General features: G+C 40.6%; 1 pseudogene; it reads right to left on the bottom strand.

Moving 5' to 3' along the window:
* Positions 1-5,488: 5,488 nt before the first annotated feature.
* LOC124520866 (nucleoside diphosphate kinase B-like) lies at positions 5,489-6,008 on the bottom strand (annotated as a pseudogene).
* Between the last annotated feature and the right edge of the window lie 15,029 nt (positions 6,009-21,037).

The following is a 21,037-nucleotide window of genomic DNA, read 5'->3' as shown; positions in this document are numbered from 1 at the left end:
GACAGTGCAAAGCCCAATGTGGGGCTTGATCTCACAACCCTGGGATCATGACCGGAGCTGAAATCAAGGGTTGGACACTTAACCAACTGAGCCACCCAGGTACTCCGATATACCTGTAAAACTTTTAATGTAATACATGCTCTTTCATAAGTGGGTTTGTTTAACTTAACCAACTCATTTATTGTAATAGAGAAAGGCCTCGACCTTTGGAGTTAAGGATGGAAGGAAGAGAGAGATCTTCCTGTACCCGAATGTCAGGGCTAAACTGTCCTGTGAAGGTTATGAGCCACACCGAGATGGCTAGGAGGATAAGAAAATAATGGGTACTTTGGGCTTGAACTGTAATTATAAATTGTCCCTAACACATCTGAAATAGCAAAAGGAAAACACACTTTTACAACCTTAAGCAGATAAAGGATGAGGGGTAGAAAGTTCTCCTTAGGGGCAAACTATTCTTTTTCTTTTTTTTTTTTCTGTGAATTTCATGTAGGGCAACAGGCTGTATTTAAATTATTTATAGTTGTGTAACAATGCACTTTCTTTTTTTTAATGTTTATTGATTTTTGAGAGAGAGAAAGAGTGCCAGCAGGGAGGAGTAGAGAGAGAGGGAGACACAGAATCCAAAGCAGGCTCCAGGCTCCAAGAGGTCTGCACAGAGCCTGACATGGGGCTTGAACTCACAAACTGCCAGATCATGACCTGAGCTGAAGTAGGACCCTTAACCGACTGAGCCACCCAGACGCCCCAACAATGCATTCTAAAAAATTATGGTTTCGTGCCACTCAAGCAGCTGCAGTCAGATAGTGACCTGGCTGGAACCTTCAAGATGGCATTATTCATATGTCTGGAGCCCCTGGCAGATTTGACTGGAAGGCTGGGACCTCTATCTGCATGACCTCTCTATGTGGTCTCTTCAGGAGGGTAGCCTAACTTCTTATGTGGTGGCTCAGAGCTTCCAAAAGTTCAAGTAGAAGCTATTAGGTCTTTTGTATGCTTAGGCCTAGATTTGGCACAATGTCACTTCTGGCACATTCTATTGGATATGTGGGTCATGGGGTTAGCTCAGATTTCATGTGAGAGAGGACTACACAAGTATTTAATATCAGGAGGTATGGTTCTTTGAGGCCTATCTTTAGAGACTGGCCACCACATCTTCTAGAATGGATGGTTTTGATATGTGTGGCTCCAAGGAGCTAAACTGCCATGAATGATCACGTGTAAGGGATAGACAGTATATCATTTTTAATGTTTGGCAAAGGTATGCATGTGCATTGCTGTGCAAACAGGCGATCAGGACACAAGACTCTGAAAATAGATGGAGGATTGTTCTCTTGAATGAAAGGAGATTATAAAAAGACAAATGGATTGGGTTTGTTATGCCTGACTTGGAGCTAGATTGTGATCCTACAGAATACTGAATTACCTGGACCTCCTAAGAAGCTATTTACCCAGATGAGGCAAGTTTAGCTCTGTAGTTGGTAATGGGACATTTCTATTGTCAATCAGTCTGGGGAAAGGGTAGGTCCTGGAACATAAGACAAGGCTGCTGGAAGGGGGCTTTATACAGGTGCAATTGGGGCAGTTCCTTCCTCTACTTTGGCCTGGAGTTTTGGCAAAGAACATGTACCCAAAGACTCACTCATGGGGTCAGGAGAGAAGTAAAGTTTAGTGGCCTCACTATGTGATTGCAGGCTGGGGTTTAAGCAAAGCTGTGCTCCACAAAGGAGTTGTGTGGAAGCCTCAAGGCCTGTGAAGATTCTAGGCCTATGTTGCAATTCCCTCAAGTTAACCACCAGCTTCCAGAAAATCTTTGTTAAACACCACAGCCTGGTTTCAGTTAGTACTCTGTAGAAATGATGGGGCTCTGCCTGGTTGGGATGAAACAATTCAAGGGAAAGTAGTAACAACCAGAAGGAGGGCATTTTAGGACCCTCGGGGGGAAGGATCTGGCAGAGCAAATAGTAGCCCAAGATGGTTCAGAGATGGACTGATCATTGCTGAGGAGGTGTGGGACCAAGGGATGGACTTTGGAAGCAAGTCAAAATTTCCTAGAAATTTCCATGATATTTGGTGAGTATCAAAACTGGATTTCCTAAAGACAAACTAAATGAGGGCTTAAGATAATAGGGCAATGAGAAGGAAAAGTAGCATTATTTGTTGTCTCTGGTGGGAAAGGCCTAGGCCCATGCATTTAGTTTACAGGATACATAAGACCTATGTCTCACTGTCTATCTATCCATCTGTCTATCGTACGTGTGTGTGTAAAGGGATTTAAGAATTCCTATGTTTACCCATAGTAATCATTCCTTGGCATGATTTTTTTTCCAAGTAATCTATGCCCATTGTGGGGCTTGAACTCAAGACCCCAAGATCTAGATCAAGAGTTGCATGCTCTACTGACTAAGCCAGCCAGGCACTCCAGGCAGGGTTCTTTTTTTTTTTTTAATTAAAAATTTTTTTCATTTATTTATTCTGAGAGAGAGAGAGCACAGGCAGGATAGGGGCAGAGAGAGAGAGGAGAAAGAGAATCCCAAGCAGGCTCCACACTGTCAGTGCAGAGCCGGATTCAGGGCTCAAACTCACGAACCACAAGATCATGACCTGAGCCTAAGGCAGATGCTTAGCCAACTGAGCCCCCTAGGCACCCTTCAGTAATGATTCTTTTAGATTAAATTCACCATGCAACAATTTGACAGCCAAGAGGGACTTTGGCACAATCTATGAATACATGATATCTGTTGAAAGTTGTAGTTAGAGTTAGCCCTTAAGCTGACCAAAAACTATAGAGAGCAGACCACCTTGGATTTCTAGAGGTAAGCTCACCTAGTCCCAAATATACCTTCTAATCCTGCTCTGCTCACAAGAAAAGCCTACCGTTTGCATTTGCTATCATCATCTTTTTTGTTGGCTTCTACCAGTACTGTATGCAGATGAATGCATGAGCTTTGTCTCTGGGCTGGCACTGACATCTGAGCTCGGCCACTTCATTTCATCCTATCATCTCACGGTATCCTTTCTGAGTTTTAGCGTTGTTTGCTTTATGTTCTGGTTCCATAGAGGCAATTGCTTCATTATGTGTGACAGATTCATGATGGAATATTTGATCACCATTATTATTTGCTTCACAGAGACTTAGTCCAGTGCATTTTCTTTGTCTACCATTTGGTTTCCTGCCTTCTTTGACTTTTTTTTTTCCTTAGAGCATCTTTGTAGAAGAATTCCTTGTACTGGTTTATTTTCTAATTTGCATCATTGCAGGAGATGAGTTTTGTCTTGATGAACTCTTTACTGAAAGTTTGTGTAGGGGAGTTATTCTTGATTTGGGGTTTTAAGTGAATTTGTTGAGTTTTGCTTCTCCCGAAGCAATGAAGGTAAGCAGCAGTGAAATTCTAGCAACCCAAAGACTCTTTTGTGCTCCTACAGAGACAGAATTCTTACAAATATGGCTAGCATCTGGTTCCTTGGAAGGCTCATCTTTGTCTTTTAATACCAAACAGGGTCCCAGGGGAATTCTTGGTACCAGTGAGGCATGCTTGCCCCAATATTGCAAACAAGCAAGTTAGGTTTCCTTCTATTTCAAGAGTTGCATCCAGCTCTTTCTGAGATACACAGTCACTGTGTTCTCTTGCTGTAGGTTTTTTTCTCTGCTTGCTCCCACATGCCCCCTTACTTAACCTTTATTGCTTTAGGCAATCCTTTGAATGAAGTGGATACCTGGGGTTTTAGCTATCTCCTATTTTCTAAGAAAAAGAATTTTGTATCTTTGTTTCTCCAACTCTTTGTTGCTTTTGGCTGATTGCAATGAAGAGAAGAAGAGAAAAACTACCTTTATACCACCATGTTCAAGCCAGAAATAGAAACTCATGGACTTTCAAGTCATGGATTTGAATCTTGGCTCCACTATTTGTTGTGTGACCTTGGAAGGCTATTTAACTTTTTTGTTCTTCCATTTCCTCATCTTTAAAATGGCCATCTCTATAAGGACTGTTAAGAGAGTAAAATGAGGTGATGCTTGTAAGGCTCTCAGGACAATACCTGGCACCTAGCAGGTGCTCAATAAAGAGTAGTTATGACTATTAGCGTCATGGCCACAAACTGGCTCTGTTTAACTTCTAGCCTGCAGTTATTTGGGAAAAATATTCTCCTAGATTAAAACAATCACCTTGAAGAGATCAGGGTTTCCAAAAATGTGCTCAATAGGACACTGTACAATAAATAGTTCCCAGATATGACTCAACAACAAAGGGAGAGGGTAGATTTCATGGACAAATAAGCCTAAGAAACTTCATGTACTGTAAATCCGCCCCTTTCAAAAATCACAAAGCACATACCTCTATGATGGTGTTGTAATAGGTCCCATCATGGAGGAATGCAATATGCATTATCATAGAGCACAGAGAGTGTTCTAACACATTTATGGGAGAGAGCCTCCCCCACACATGCAGGTAAATGTCTCAAAGGATGATGTCTCAAAGGCAACTCTCCTCCCACAAAGGGAAACTGCAGAACTTTAACCATTAAGTCTGGGAGTCCTTCTGGGATAAGAAAGGAAGTTGCTGTGCAGAAATACTCTCATTTCTTATTTTGGTAAGCATAGTACTTACCACATGCTAGTCACTGCTCTGTGCCTTCACATACACTAACTCATTGAATCTACAACTGCTTGCAGAGTTTATTTATTCCCTTTTACAAACAAGGAAAGAATTCTTTTCCAAAGAATAAAGAAAGTGTTCCCTTCCCTGATAATAAGGATCTGCATGAAGAGAGTTGTTGAAAGAGGAATGTTGCCTTTCTAGTGTGGGTGTGATGTTATTGGTTTAATTTATGTGCTCACTGGTAAAGGAACCAGTGTGTATGCAGCATACACTGGTAGAATATTGAAAGAAAAAATCCTATAAGGACAACCTTGGTCCCACTGACTTTGCAATCTAGAGGCTTCAGCTACCTATCCCTTAATGCCCTTGATGTTTTGCAATAGGGGCAAGAAGCATCACTGGCCACATGCTAATGCCTGTGTGTGTGTGTGTGTGTGTGTGTGTGTGTAGGACATCACAGTAGTCTTGGGATCAACACCTGGGAAAGGGAAGGAAAGGAAGCAGGATTGAACAAAGGGAGAAATAGAGTTGTGATGCAGACACAGAAAAAGGCTTCAAACCAACCCCACAGGGAGATCTGGGTCTGAAATGATTCTGCAGAGTTGTCCCAAGTTGGAATGAGGGGTCAGGCCTTTACACCCCTGTGTTGGTTAGTCATTGAATGTGGGCTGTCCTTTAAAGAAGCTGACTTTGGGCAAGGCAGTTTTAATCATCAAAGGCAATCCCTAAATAGGGCTGACAGTTGAGCACTGTCTTCTTGCTACATTTCCAGCAGCTGGGAGACTAAGTCCTTCAATCCAGGAGGGAACTCGGGTGGTACATTTCTGGATAGGAAGTTTTAATGCACTGAATGTGAAGAAGTAATCTCCACACTTCAGGTGTGAGCTCCCTCCCAAGTGGTACCAAAGGGAACTGATGCTTTGTCCACCTCTTATTCATAGATCTACTCAAGAGCACAAGACTTGTAGTCAACTGATTCTTTAGGCTTAAACCATAGGCTGATTTCTTTCTCAGCACTTTTTACTGAATCCTTGCCATGAGTGATGTTCCTGTCCACTTGAATGCGGAAGTCTCTGTGAATGGTACCTGGCTTAGAATCTGCTGGATTGGTCTCCCTAAGCATCACTCACTCCATCTTCACCACATTTGGCCCTCCTAGACCATGGTCACCACCAGTCCTGAGTTCATGTATTTCACCAGCCCGGGGAAGAATGGGTAATCTTCCAGGTCATTGCAATGCTGCTTCCTCAGAGGCTTGAAGGAACACCATGGCCACAAAGTGGAATCCCTTCTGCTTGAAGAGCTTGATAATCTTACCCACCAGCCTATGCTGCATACAGACTGACTTGATGGAAATGAAGATGTGGTCCATGTTGGCCATGACAGAACTGGCAGGGCTCGAACTGGCTCAAGCGGAGGTAAAAGTTCTTAATTTTGATGAATGCCAGTGTATTTATTTTTTTCTTTTGTAGTTGTGTTTTTGTATATATAAGAAATCATTGCCAAATCCAAGGTCATGAAGATATGTACCTGTTTTCTTCTAGAAGTTTTTTCTTATTTTTTTAAATGTTTATTCATTTTTGAGAGAGACAGAGACAGAGCATGAGTGGGGGGAGGTAGAGAGAGAGGGAGACACAGAATCTGAAGAAGGCTGCAGGCTCAGAGCTGTCAGCACAGAGCCCGATGCAGGGCTTGAACCCACGAACCGTGAGATCATGACCTAAGTTGAAGTCAGATGCTCAACCGACTGAGCCATCCAGGTGCTCCAAAAGAGTTTTATAGTTTTAGCTCTTACATTCAGGTCTTTAATCAATTTTGAGTTAATATTTGTGTATGGTATGATGTTGGCATTCAACTTCATTCTTTTGCATGTCAATATCCATTTGTCTCAGAATGATCCGGTGAAAAGACTGTTCTATTACCATTGAATTGTCTTGGCACCCTTGTTGAAAATCAACTGACCATAAATATAAGCATTTTTTCCTGGACTCCCAATTCAATTTCATTGATCTATGTATCTATCCTTATGTTAGTATTGCACTGTCTAGATTACTGAAGTTTGCAGCAGGTTTTTTTGTTTTTAATTCAAATTTCAGTTAGTTAACATACAGTATAGTACTAGTTTCAGGTGTACAATACAGTGATTCAACACTTTCATGCAATACTTGGTGCTCAACACAAGTGTATTCCTTAATCCCCATCACCTATTTCACCCATTCCCCCTGCCCCCACGTCCCCTCTGATAACCACCAGTTTGTTTTCTATAGTTAAGAGTCTGTTTCTTGGTTTGCCTATGTTTTTTTCCCCCTTTGTTCATTTGTTTCTTAAATTCCACATATAAGTAAAATCATGTGGTATTTATCTTTCTCTAACTTATTTAGCTTAGCAGGATACTTCCTAGCTCCATCCACGTTGTTGCAAATGGGAAGATTTCATTATTTTTTATGGCTGAGTAAAATTCCATTGTATATATATATACACCACATCTTCCTTATCCATTCTTCAGTCTGTGGACACTGGGTCTGTTTCCATAGTTTGGCTAATGTAGGTAATGCTGCTATATATATCGAGGTGCAGGCATTCCTTTGAACTAGTAACTTTGTATTCTCTGGGTAAACACCTAGTTATGAAATTGATGGATTGTAGGCTAGTTCTATTTTTAACTTTTTGAGAAAACTCCCTACTGTTTTCCAGAGTGACTGCACCCATTTGCATTCCCACCAAAGTACAAGAGGGTTCCCCTTTCTCCATATTCTCACCAGCACCTGTTGTTTCTTGTGCTGTTGATTTTAGCTATTTTGACAGGTGTGAGGTGATATCTCATTGTAGTTTTGATTTGTATTTCACTGATGATGAGTGATGTTGAGCACCTTTTCATGTGTCTGTTGGCTATCTATATGTCTTCGGAAAAATGTATATTCATGTTTTCTGCCCATTTTTAAACTGGATTATTCACTTTTGAGTGTGGAGATTTATAACTTCTTTATATATTTTGGATTCTAACCCTATCAGACATGTCCTTTGCAAATATCTTCTCCCATTCCATAGGTTGTCCTTTAGTTTTGTTTATTGTTTCCTTTGCTGTGCAGAGCTTTTTATTTTGAGGAAGTTCCAAAAGTTTATTTTTTTCCCCCCCTTTCCTCAGGAGACATATATAGAAAGTGTAGTAAGTTTTTAAATCAGTGAGTCTTCTTTGCTCTTCTTTTTCAAGGTTGTTTTGGCTATTTTGAGTCCTTTGAATTTCCACATGATCAGCTTACCAATTTCTGCAGAGGGAGCCAGGATTCTGACAGAGAATGGGTGGATTCTCTGTAGATCAATCTGGGGAGTATTGCCATCTTAACAATATTAAGTGGTGTTGAATAGAGGTAGTAAGAGCAGACACCCTTGTCTTATTCCTAAACTTAGGGTGATAGCATTCAGTTTTTCACTATTAGATATTACTTTGCCTTTTTTAAAAAAAAAGTTTATTTATTTTGAGAGAGAGAGGGCATAAGCAGGGGAGGGGCAGAGAGAGAGAGAATCCCAAACAGGCCCCATGCTGCCAGTGTGGAGCCCAATGTGGGGCTCAAATCCATGAACCAGGAGATCATGACCTGAACCAAAATCAAGAGTCAGTCATTTAACCAACTGAGCTGACCAACAGTCAGTCACTTAGCCGACTGCCCCTATTTTGCTTTTGTTTTTTTTAAAAAAGTTTATATATTTACTATATATATAATATATATATAGTAAACTATTATATATATAAATATATATAGTAAACTATATATTATATATATAAATATATATAGTAAACTATATATCATATATAAATATATATAGTAAACTATATATTATATATATTATATATATAATATATGTATAAAGATTATATATTTATAATCTCTACACCCAACGTGGGACTTGAACTCACAACCCCCAAGATCAAGAGTCGCATGCTCTGGCACAAAAACAGACACATAGACCAATGGAATAGAATAGAAACCCCAGAACTAGACCCACAAACGTATGGCCAACTCATCTTTGACAAAGCAGGAAAGAACATCCAATGGAAAAAAGACAGTCTCTTTAACAAATGGTGCTGGGAGAACTGGACAGCAACATGCAGAAGGTTGAAACTAGACCACTTTCTCACACCATTCACAAAAATAAACTCAAAATGGATAAAGGACCTGAATGGGAGACAGGAAACCATCAAAACCTTAGAGGAGAAAGCAGGAAAAGACCTCTCTGACCTCAGCCGTAGCAATCTCTTACTTGACACATCCCCAAAGGCAAGGGAATTAAAAGTAAAAGTGAATTACTGGGACCTTATGAAGATAAAAAGCTTCTGCACAGCAAAGGAAACAACCAACAAAACTAAAAGGCAACCAACGGAATGGGAAAAGATATTTGCAAATGACATATTGGACAAAGGGCTAATATCCAAAATCTATAAAGAGCTCACCAAACTCCACACCCGAAAAACAAATAACCCAGTGAAGAAATGGGCAGAAAAAATGAATAGACACTTCTCTAAAGAAGACATCCAGATGGCCAACAGGCACATGAAAAGATGTTCAACGTCGCTCCTTATCAGGGAAATACAAATCAAAACCACACTCAGATATCACCTCACGCCAGTCAGAGTGGCTAAAATGAACAAATCAGGAGACTATAGTTGCTGGAGAGGATGTGGAGAAACGGGAACCCTCTTGCACTGTTGGTGGGAATGCAAATTGGTGCAGCCGCTCTGGAAAGCAGTGTGGAGGTTCCTCAGAAAATTAAAAATAGACCTACCCTATGACCTAGCAATAGCACTGCTAGGAATTTATCCAAGGGATACAGGAGTACTGATGCATAGGGGCACTTGTACCCCAATGTTTATAGCAGCACTCTCAACAATAGCCAAATTATGGAAAGAGCCTAAATGTCCATCAACTGATGAATGGATAAAGAAATTGTGGTTTATATACACAATGGAATACTACGTGGCAATGAGAAAAAATGAAATATGGCCTTTTGTAGCAACGTGGATGGAACTGGAGAGTGTGATGCTAAGTGAAATAAGCCATACAGAGAAAGACAGATACCATATGGTTTCACTCTTATGTGGATCCTGAGAAACTTAACAGGAACCCATGGGGGAGGGGAAGGAAAAAAAAAAAAAAGAGGTTAGAGTGGGAGAGAGCCAAAGCATAAGAGACTGTTAAAAATTGAGAACAAACTGAGGGTTGATGGGGGGTGGGAGGGAGGGGAGGGTGGGTGATGGGTATTGAGGAGGGCACCTTTTGGGATGAGCACTGGGTGTTGTATGGAAACCAATTTGACAATAAATTTCATATATTGAAAAAAAAAAAAAAAAAAAAAAGAGTCGCATGCTCTTCCAACTGAGCCAGACAGGTGCCCCTGTCTTGCTTTTGACTGTAAGACAACAGAACACCCTGACTTAAACTGACTAAAACAATAAGAGATCTCACAGTGTCCCTGGAGGGTAAGTCTAGAGTTAGGATGGGCTCCAGTAATGGTGTGGTCCAGTTTCTCAATGATGTCCTCAAAAACTCAGGCTCTTTCCACTCCTCAACTATGCTGTCCTCAGCTTCATCCTAATGTAGACTTTCCTTAGGGTTTTAAGTTATCTGCCAGGATCATCAGAGTTACACAGCATTGTACACAGTTACACAGTTATTGAGGCTTACCTGGTGTACCTTAAAGAGGGGTGTGAAAATGTCTCTCCCAACCACATACTCTTCCTCCTCTGCTCTGCTTGATTGGATCAAATACCCAGTCAGGTTGCACACTTACCCCTGGATCAATAACAGTCATCAAGGGAAACAAGAGGTTTCTGTTTTCTCCAGTCATCATTACAGAACAGGAAATAAACCAAGGGATCGTTCTTCTTTGAAGGAGATGGAGGAGGACTATAAATACTACTTTTTCTCCTGTTAAAATCCTATCAACTGGGGCACCTGGTGGCTCAGTCGGTTGAGCGTCCAACTTCAGCTCAGATCATGATCTCATGGTTCGTGGGTTCCAGCCCTACGTTGGGCTCTGTGCTGACAGCTCAGGGCCTGGAGCCTGCTTTGGATTCTGTGTCTCCCTTGCTCTCTGCCCCTCTCCCACTCAAGCTCTGTCTCTCTATCTCTCTCTCAAAAATAAATATTAAAAACAATTTTTAAAAAATAAATAAAAATAAAATCCTATCCAGTGCTGTGGTGTTACGGTTCTGTATCTTGATTGTGGTGGTGGTTGCATGAATCTACACATGTGATAAAATTGCATACAACCACACACACACATACACACAAGAATGCATGTATAACTGATAAAATCTAAATGAGCTTTGTGGGTTGTACTAATGTAAATTTCATGGTTTTGATGTTATCTTATAGTTATGCAAGATGCTAACATTGGGGGAGGAAGGTGGAAGGCACACAGGACTTCCCTATATAATTTTTTGTGATTTCCTCTGACTCCATAACTATTTTTTAAAAATTATATCAAGCGAATTACATATTGGGGTTTTTGTCAATGATCAGCAGTATAGAGGGGAGATCTGTGATAGATCTAGAAGTAGAAGGAAAGACTTATTTATATACAGTATCATTATCAGGTAGCTTGTCTTGTATGACCCTTTTTTAAAAAAGAAATTGAGTTATAATCTACATCCAGTAAAGTGCAAAAATCTAGTGTTGCTTGAATTTACACACACACATACTCTTTACCAGCTGAAGGTACTCACTATTTTGACTGCTATCACTTAGATTAATTTTGCCAAATGGTCCACTTTTATTTATATTCAATAGTACTTTCAGTGCTATTCTAGGAAAGAAAAAGAAAACAAGTCTATTGATATTATTGCTTGTAGAACTCTGGCTAAAAAGATAGAAAGAGTGACAGGCAACAACAGATGCTGGTGAGGATGCGGAGAAAGAGGATCTCTTTTGCATTGTTGGTGGGAATGCAAGCTGGTGCAGCCACTCTGGAAAACAGTATGGAGGTTTCTCAAAAAACTAAAAATATAACTACCCTACGACCCAGCAATTGCACTACTAGGCATTTATCCAAGGGATACAGGTGTGCTGTTTCGAAGGGACACATGCACCGCCATGTTTATAGCAGCACTATCAACAATAGCCAAAGTATGGAAAGAGCCCAAATGTCCATCGATGGATGAATGGATAAAGAAGATGTGTTATATATACACAATGGAGTATTACTCGGCAATCAAAAAGAATGAAATCTTGCCATTTGCAACTACTTGGATGGAACTGGAGGGTATTATGCTAAGTGAAATTAGTCAGTCAGAGAAAGACAAAAATCATATGACTTCACTCATATGAGGACTTTAAGAGACAGAACAGATGACCATAAGGGAAGGGAAACAAAAGTAATATAAAAACAGGGAGAGGGACAAAACAACAGAGACTCATAAATATGGAGAACAAATGAGGGTTGCTGAAGGGGTTGTTGGAGGGGAGATGGGCTAAATGGGTAAGGGGCATTAAGGAATCTGCTGAAATCATTGCTTCACTATATACTAACAAATTTGGACATAAATTTTAAAAAATAAAAAATAAAGTTAAAAAAAGAAAAAAAAAAGAGAAAGAGTGAAAACAAATAAGAAGGGCACTGTTTCTGGAGAGAGATCAGAATCTCCTTGGCTTCTGCTCCGGAAGACTTGCCTTCATTCAGGTTGAGCTAACACTGATGAGGGAGCTCTGATGGCCCAGACCCTACACACCTGATTCCACTGCTTTTCAGTGCTGGCTGGTGCCCACCATCCCCCTGCCATGTCAAACTTACCACTCCGCCTTTTTTTTTTTTTTTTAATGCACCAGTGTAAAAAGTTGATTGTATACATTCCTCAGCCAGCAAGAGAACTAGTGCATAAGTGTTGAGCATGTTGCAGGAGCCATTAGATATGGGACACCAAGTTAAAGATATAGGTGGATGCAGATGGGACCTCTGATGTTTTATCATCTCCTGTCATCCTCTCAACTGCAGAGGTACAGAGCACCTTGCCTGGGGCCTGAAAACTCTGCTCTTTTCAGTGTTTTAAAACATGGCAGAAAGTTTAATGGTAACAAAACTGGTCAAGCTGTATTTATTTCTGCTCACTATGGGCTTTCCTCTCACAGTGTTATGTGATTGGGTATCTTAGGGAAAGAGGCCAAACTTCTCATTCTTGAACAAATATTTGAAATCCAAAGAGACAGAGTTGCTAATGATGCTAATGGCAATAGTCCATTTTTAAAACTTTCTGCAGCTCATTCATTCACAGGTGTACCTGACTGTGCACAGGATCTAAAGCTAAGAAAAACCAGGCAGGGTTGCTTTATCCTCCAATTGGAAAGGGAACTGCCAGAGCCAAGGGTCCTGAGGCCTGGACTGTGTCCTCCCTTTGCTGGGTGATAGGCACCCTATGACTTAGATCAGTCAGGATCCTGCAACAGACAGATGCAACACCAACAAAGAGCAATGGAGGCAGATTTAATACAAGCCTATTTACAAAGGCGTGGGTAGCGTTAAGGGAAACCAACAAGGGATGCTGAGACAACACCCCCCACCCCCGCGCCCAGCCCCCAGGCCTAGAACTTCACCCCTAGGTCTAAAGAGGCTAAAGAAAAGGGGTTACAAAGCTCAGAGAGAAGGACACCTGGGTGACTTAGTCGGTTAAATGCCGGACTTCAGCTCAGGTCATGATCTCATGACTTGTGAGTTCGAGCCCCACAATGGGCTCTGTGCTGACAGCTCAGAGCTTGGAGCCTGCTTTGGATTCCATGTCTCTCTCTCTCCCTCCCCTGCTCATGCTCTCTCTTTCTTTCAAAAATAAACATTTAAAAAATTTACAAAGCTCAGACAGAGCAGCTAAGAAGAGGGACTATTTGCAACAACGTGGATGGAACTGGAGGATATTATGCTAGGTGAAATAAGTCAGTCAGAAAAAGACATATTTCATATGTTTTCACTCATATGTGGAATTTGAGAAACTTAATAGAAGACCATAGGGGAAGGGAAGGAAAAATAAGTTACAAACAGAGAGGGAGGCAAACCATAAGAGACTCTTAAATACAGAGAACAAACTGAGGGTTGATGTGGGTGGGAGGTTGGGAGGGGGGCAGGGAAAGTGGGTGATGGGCATTGAAGGTGGCACTTGTTGAGATGAACACTGGGTGTTGTATGTAAGTGATGAATAATGGGAATCTACTCCTGAAGCTAAGACTATACTGTATGTTAGCTAACTTGACAATAAATTATTTAAAAAAAAAAAAAGAAGAAGAAGAAGAAGAAGAGGGATCAACCAGCTTGGGCCTTTAGCAGAGGAACACAGTCAATGAAGCCCAGCAGGAAGGGAACCAGTGGACTAAATACTTCAACCTCTGTCTTCTCCCACTTCTGATCTTCTGCTGTTGGCTCCCACTTTCCTAACCCAACTCAAAGTCAAGGCACCAGGGATCCTTGTTGATATAGTTCAACTATATCAAATTCAAAGATCAGCCCCCCTAAAGCCCGAAGTGGGATGGAAAGCAGATCCAGTGGGATACAATGGAAAATACCCAGCATGCCACTCTTTCATTCATCATTGCATAGTTGGTACTCCAGGGGAGCACTGTCTACCCAGGGAGGGGCACTTCCTACCCCCTGGGGAAAAGGAAACAAAGAAGAAAGTAAATTTGTCAGAGGTACTTCTTGAGAATGTCAATCTAAGCTCACACATAGGGTCAAGGTGGATTTAGCCTTCGATTTTCTTTTCTGTCGCTGTACTCCCCAGGTCCCTGCCCTGCTCACCACACAGCGTCCTGCACGTAGGTTTGATGAAAACAATTTTACTCTATTTCTGGTGGTTTCTAGGATGCCACTGATCATCATCCCCATCATTTGTGAGGGTCACCATACATGTCATTTTGTGAGGGTCACCATACATGTCATTTGAAAGTCCATCTCAGAGAGGCTTTCAAATTAATCCAGACCACACTGATAAAGATATCAAGAACATGTAACAAAAACCTCTAGATAGTCATTGAATTCATGGGCAGTCATTAAGGTGTTTATGTGTCGACAAAGGGATGGGGTAGTTTTTAGCAAAGTGGTGACTGATGAGGGCACCATGGGGGCTGTTACCTACAAATTTCTTTCCATCTCTCATCATCTCAGAGAAGTGGCCTTACCTCCACCTGATAAAACTGCAGGTGTAGGTGCTTAAAACCTTTTTTTTCAATAAGGTAAATTCACAGATTCCATTCCATCCACAGGGCCATTTTTTGGCCTACCACACTACTGCCACATGTGAATAGCAAAGTAAAATCTAAATTGGAGGACAAGGTGTTCTCCCCTACTTGCACTTAAGCAGCACAGGGTAACAGTGCAATACACTGGCAACAGAGTTCAGGGACGTAACACTATAACTGAATTGATTTGATCATAGGGACCCAAAAGAAACTCCCTGTGGTTGACCAGATTTAAGATGACAAACATATACAAAAAATTAAAAGTTAAAAAAAAGGGGGGTATCTGAGTGGTTCAGTTGGTTGAGTGTCTGACTCTTGACTTTGGCTCAGGTCACGGACCCAGGGTCATGGGATGGAGCCCTGTGTTGGGCTCCAGGCTGAGTGTGGAGCCTGCTTGGGATTTTCTTTCTCTCTCTCTCCCTCTCCCTCCCTCCCTCCCTCCCCCTCTCCCTCTCCTCCACATGCACATGTTCTCCCTCCCTTAAAAAAAAGACATGCATGGAGGATTTTGCAGGGAGCTGGGACCCTGCATTAGCAAGAGGGGGCAAAAATACCCTGTGACCTTGCTATTTGAACAGCTTTGTATACAAGACCAGTACACAGACCTGGTGGCTAGCTTGGAGGAGGCAGGGAAGAGGCTCCCACACCCTCTAGTTTCACTGATAATCTGACACGTCAACCCATTCCAGGGTACTCAACTCCTGCCCTTTGTGGTGCACTGTGCTCTGCCTTATGGAGAACAGCCAGCTTAGTGCCTGTCAAGACTTCACCACCCAATCCCAGCCAACTTGATCTTTCAGGCTGGTTCTGGATCTACACAGTATGTTCCAGGCCCAGCCTGGGGCCAGCTTCAAAGGTCATGCCTATGGTATCTCACACTAACTTGGGCTCAATAGAATGTAAATGACCAAAGACCCAGAACGTGTAACAGGCCAGAGGCAGAATCCTGGCATTTTGGGGGCTTATTCCATAGGTACATACTAAGACATAGTCTAGCATGGTCCCTTGTACCAAGTCCTTATAGGCAGCACCAGCATATCAAACTATCTGAGAGCCATGGGTGGAGAAAGGGATGCAGGTAGGGCTGGACAGGGCTTGGACATTGTTAAACACCTGGATGAGTATCTTTGGGCAAGTCCTGAGATCTCTAAGCAGAACCTGAGCTTTGGGTTTTTTGGTGTTTTTTTTTTTTTCATTTCATTTTGTTTTGTTTTTAAGAAAGTACAAGTACAAGGGGCGTCTGTCTGGGTGGCTCAATCGATTGAACATCCAACTTCAGCTCAGGTCATGATCTCACAGTTTGTGAGTTCAAGCCCCACTTCAGCCTCGCTGCTGTCAGTGCAGAGTCTGCTTTGGATCTTCTGTTCCCTTCTCTCTCTGTTGGCTACCCTCCCCGCCCTCAAAAAAAAGAAAGTACAAGTACAAATTATATTATCATGTTTTCCCCCACTGACCTGCCTTACTAATCTGCTGCTTGATAGAATTCAACGTAGCTCTCCAAACACTCAAGTAGCTGGGGAATGTCCTGTCACCCTGACCAGTCTCCTTCAGCATGTCAGTGTGAAACCCCAGCTCAGGCCATCAAGGGCAGGGCACAGAGTGAAGGCTGGCATGAGCCTTGGTTTGGCATTGAAGTAGGAGAGAGCATTAACAATGGAAAGCTGGGGTGGAGGGGCAGGGGCTAACTGCCAGGGTTTGATGTTCTGTGATAAGATAGGGAGGTGGGTGGGTTTCCTGCAAAGAACTGGATTTTACTTGCTGGAAGCCAGTTCAGCTCTTCACAGGCTGAACCTAAGCGTCTTTTTTTTTTTTTTTTTTTTTTTAATATGGTTGTTTGTTTTGGGCTTCAGCTTCCTGCAGTATCAGTTTCTGTCAGACCAGTTTGTTAAAAAAGCACTTTGAGTAAATACCAGAGGCCAGGATGAAACTAAAATAGGGAGACTTAAAAAAAATGTTTTGTTTTTATAGAACTTGAGTTTAATTCCCTCTCAGGGTTAAACAAAGTTCTCTTCAGAATAAATACTGCCCATCGGCTGAGAAGGAGTTTCAGAACTGGGAGAGAAGAAACAGTAGTCTTGGAATTGGAGACCGGACCCTGAGGCACAGGAGGCACTAGATTGCATCTACAGGCTTTCAAACACCAAGAAATAAAATAGAGGAGCTGTGCTTTTTGTTGTATGCTAGCTATGTCCCTGAAAAGTTATGTGAAAAATTCCTAAACGGATTCCTGTTCACAATTCGATAGACAAGGTCACTGAAGGAAGCTTCCCAGATGGTTTTATAAAACGAGGTCCCTGCAGGGCAAGGACTAAGGTGAGGCAAGTAAGCGGAGGTCCAAAAATTCAGTGATCAAGATGAACAATAATGCAGTATTTTACCAAATCAAAATTAATGCAAAAAATCCAGGATGAACAAATTATCATTTTTCACAGAAAGGCAGGATCTGTCTTTACACACAACTTGTAGATGTGACTAAGTTAAACATTTTGAGAGGAAGTACTCGTCCTGCACTAAATACAGTGAGCCCTAAATACAGTCATTTGTATCCTTATAAGATAGATCTATAGAGAAGATGCAGACATATAGAGCAGAAAGCAACATGAAGACAAAGAGATTTGGAATGATGCGGCCACAAGCACAGAAATGCTAGGGCAGTCCCCAAGGGCCTCTGGAGGAAGTGCAGTCGTGCTGACATCTTAATTTCAGACTTCTGACCTTCAGAACCGTGAGACAATAACTTTCTGTTATATGAAGCCAACCAGTTTGAGATCAATTTTTTACAGCAGTCTTAGGAAACAAATACAAATAGTGTTGCTTATATTCTCCCACCATCCCACATAAGTACTTTTGTTTTATTTTTTAAATTGGATGAGTGTTCTTTAATTGAAAGCTCTTTAGGTTATCTCCCCCAGAAGACTCAGACACAAATATGTGGGGATCCTGGGCTGAGACGCTAAACCAAGTAGTAGCCACCAAACCCCTCTTGAAAGCACATCTCTCCTCTGCATAAGCTTGATCCATTTGTTTCTTCTTCCTATAGGAAGAGTTCTCTCCAAAGTATTCCTCAGCCTTGCATGGAAGTCATGGAGACTTCAGATGGCTCCCCCTCCCCCCACCAACTCACATGGTACATGAAGATCTTGTTGATGGAAGGAGCTTGGACTCAAATTGGAAATAACATGGATACACAGACATGTGTACACACAGTGTACAAAACTTGTCTGCCAGGGTTTCTAATGGATTCAAATGCATATGGAGAGCAGGGCAAACTTTTCTTTTTATTTAAAAAAAATTTTTTTTAACGTTTATTTATTTTTGAGACAGAGAGAGACAGAGCATGAACGGGGGAGGGTAGAGAGAGGGAGACACAGAATCTGAAACAGGCTCCAGGCTCTGAGCTGTCAGCACAGAGCCCGACGTGGGGCTCGAACTCGCGGACCGCAAGATCATGACCTGAGCCAAAGTCAGCCGCTTAACCAACTGAGCCACCCAGGTGCCCCAAGCTTTTCTTTTTAGAGGGCATAGTGTAAAATTCCATTACAAATTGAATCCCAATTGCCTTTCAGTTTCTTGAAACAGTCTGCATTGCCTGAACCATTCCTTCCTCAATTTCAAGAAGCTTAAGACTCTGTTGTGAAAATCTTTTTTTACATTGACAATTTGTATTGTAGTATATACTTCACCTAGAGAACAAGTTATCTCAGAGTGCAGCAATTTTTAAATAAAGGTATGCCCCAAGCCACAGTTTAGGATGATGCACTTTTGAGTGCTCTAGGAAATTCCCAAATAAAACATTGTATTTACAAAAACATAATTGTTCTGGGCAGCATGCCCAGTGTAAATTTACTCTTAACAAAATAATTTTTTAAAAAACTACTGGAAAAGAAGTTAACTTTTTGAATACATTAAAGTGATCCAAAAGTATGAAAGGGTATAACATGAAAATGTCCTCTCATTTCTACCCTCCTGCTGCTCAGTCTCTCTCCTTAATATTTAGTTTGCTTGTTCACAGGAAACAGAGAGACAATTTGTTTCTTATTGTACTTCCAGAGATGTGTTCTGTACAAATGGTAGCATCCTACAGATACTTTAAAAACTTTTTAATTGAAGTATAATATACATAAAGTGCATGAACCTGAATAACTAATCAAAAAACTCCCAAGAAACAAAAGTCCAGGACCAGATGGCTTCACAGGTGAACTCTACCAAACATTTAAAAAATAGTTAATACCTATTCTTCTCAGACTATTCCAAAAAATGGAAGAGGAAGAAAAAGGTCCATATTCATTCTATGAGGCCAGCATTATCCTGATACCAAAACCAGATATATAGAAACCATCAAAGACAAAAAACATATTAGAACTGATACATGAATTCAGTAAGCTCACAGGCTGCAAAATTAATGTACAGAAATCTGTTGCATTTCTATACACTAATAATGAAGCAGCAGGAAGAGAAATTAAAACCATTCTATTTACAATTGCATCAAAAATAATAAAATACTTAGGAATAAACTTAACCAAGGAGGTGAAAGACTTGTACTCTGAAAACTAAAACACTGATGAAAGCAACAGAAGATGACACAAAGAAAAGGAAAGGCATTCCATGTTCATGGATTGGAAGAACAAATGTTGTTAAAATGTCGATACTACCCAAAGCAATCTATATATTTAATGCAATCCATATCAAAATACCAACAGCATTTTTCACAGAACTAGCACAAATAATCTTGAAATTTGTATGGAATCACAAAAGGCCCCAGATAGCCAAAGCAATCTTGGAAAAGAACAAAACTGGACGTATCACAACCCCAGTTATCAAGACATACTATAAAGCTGTAGCAATCAAAACAGTATGGTACAGGCACAAAAATAGACACATAGATCAGTAGAACAAAACAGAGTCTGGAAATAAACCCATAATTATATGGAAAATTAGTTTTCAATAAAGAAATCAAGAATATGCCAAGGGAAAAAGTCTCTTCAACAAACGGTTTTGGGAAAACTGCGCAGCTACATTCAAAAGAATGAAACTGGGCCATTTTCTCACACCAAACACAAAAATAAACTAAAAATAGATTGAAGACCTAAATGTAAGACCTAAAACCATAAAAATCCTAGAAGAGAGCACAGGCTGTAATTTCTCTGACATTGGCAGTAGCAACATTTTTCTAGATATGTCTCCTGAGGCAAGAGAAACAAAAGCAAAAATAAACTATTGGGACTACATCAAAATAAAAAGCTTCTGCACAGCCAAGGAAACAACCAACAAAATTAAAAGACATTTGAATGGGAGAAGATATTTGCAACTGATATATTCAGTAAAGAGTTAGTATCCAAAATATATAAAGAATTTATAAAACTCAACACAAAACCCCCCAAATAATCCAATCAAAAATGGGCAGAAAACATGAATAGGTATTTCTCCAGAGAAAACATACAGATGGTCAGCAGACACATGAAAAGATACTCAACATCACTCATCATCAGGGAAATGCAAATCAAAGCCACAATGAAATGTCACCTCACACCTGTCAGAATGGCTAAAATAAAAAATTCAAGAAACCAACACGTGTTGATGAGGATGTAGAGAAAAAGGAACCCTCATGCACTGTTGGTGGAAATGAAATCTGGTGCAGCCACTGTGAAAAATAATATGGAGTTTCCTCAAAAAATTAAAAATTGAATTACTGTATGATCCAGTAATCTCACCACTGGATATTTATCCAAAGAATACAAAAGCACTAATTTGAAGGGATATATGAATCCATATGTTTATTGTAGAATTATTTACAATAGCCAAAGTATGGAAGCAGACCAAGTCTCCATTGATAGATGAATGGATAAAGAAGATATTTATATATATGTACTATATGTGTGTGTGTATACACACACACACACACACATAAATTATATATATATATATATATATATATATATATATATATATATAAAGTTTATGAAACAAAAGAAAGATAAAAGGAGACATATAAAAAAACAGACTCTTAACTATAGAGAACAAGCTGATGGTTACCAGAGGGGACGGGGATGGGGGGATGGGTGAAATAGATGAAGGGGATTAAGGGATTAAGAGAACACTTATGATGAGCACTGAGTAACACATAGAATTATTGAATCACTATATTGTACACCTGAAACTAATACAATACTGTATGTTAATGATACTGGAAATAAAAAGAAATATCATCTGAACCCCTGCATCCCCCTC

The sequence above is a fragment of the Lynx rufus genome, unplaced genomic scaffold (assembly GCF_022079265.1).
Source record: "Lynx rufus isolate CCGP_SWC_20201006 ecotype Redwood Valley unplaced genomic scaffold, mLynRuf1.p SCAF_3, whole genome shotgun sequence".
Taxonomy (NCBI): Eukaryota; Metazoa; Chordata; class Mammalia; order Carnivora; family Felidae; genus Lynx; species Lynx rufus.
Note: the sequence above shows the minus strand (reverse complement) of the source record. Positions and strands in the feature narration are given on the sequence as shown.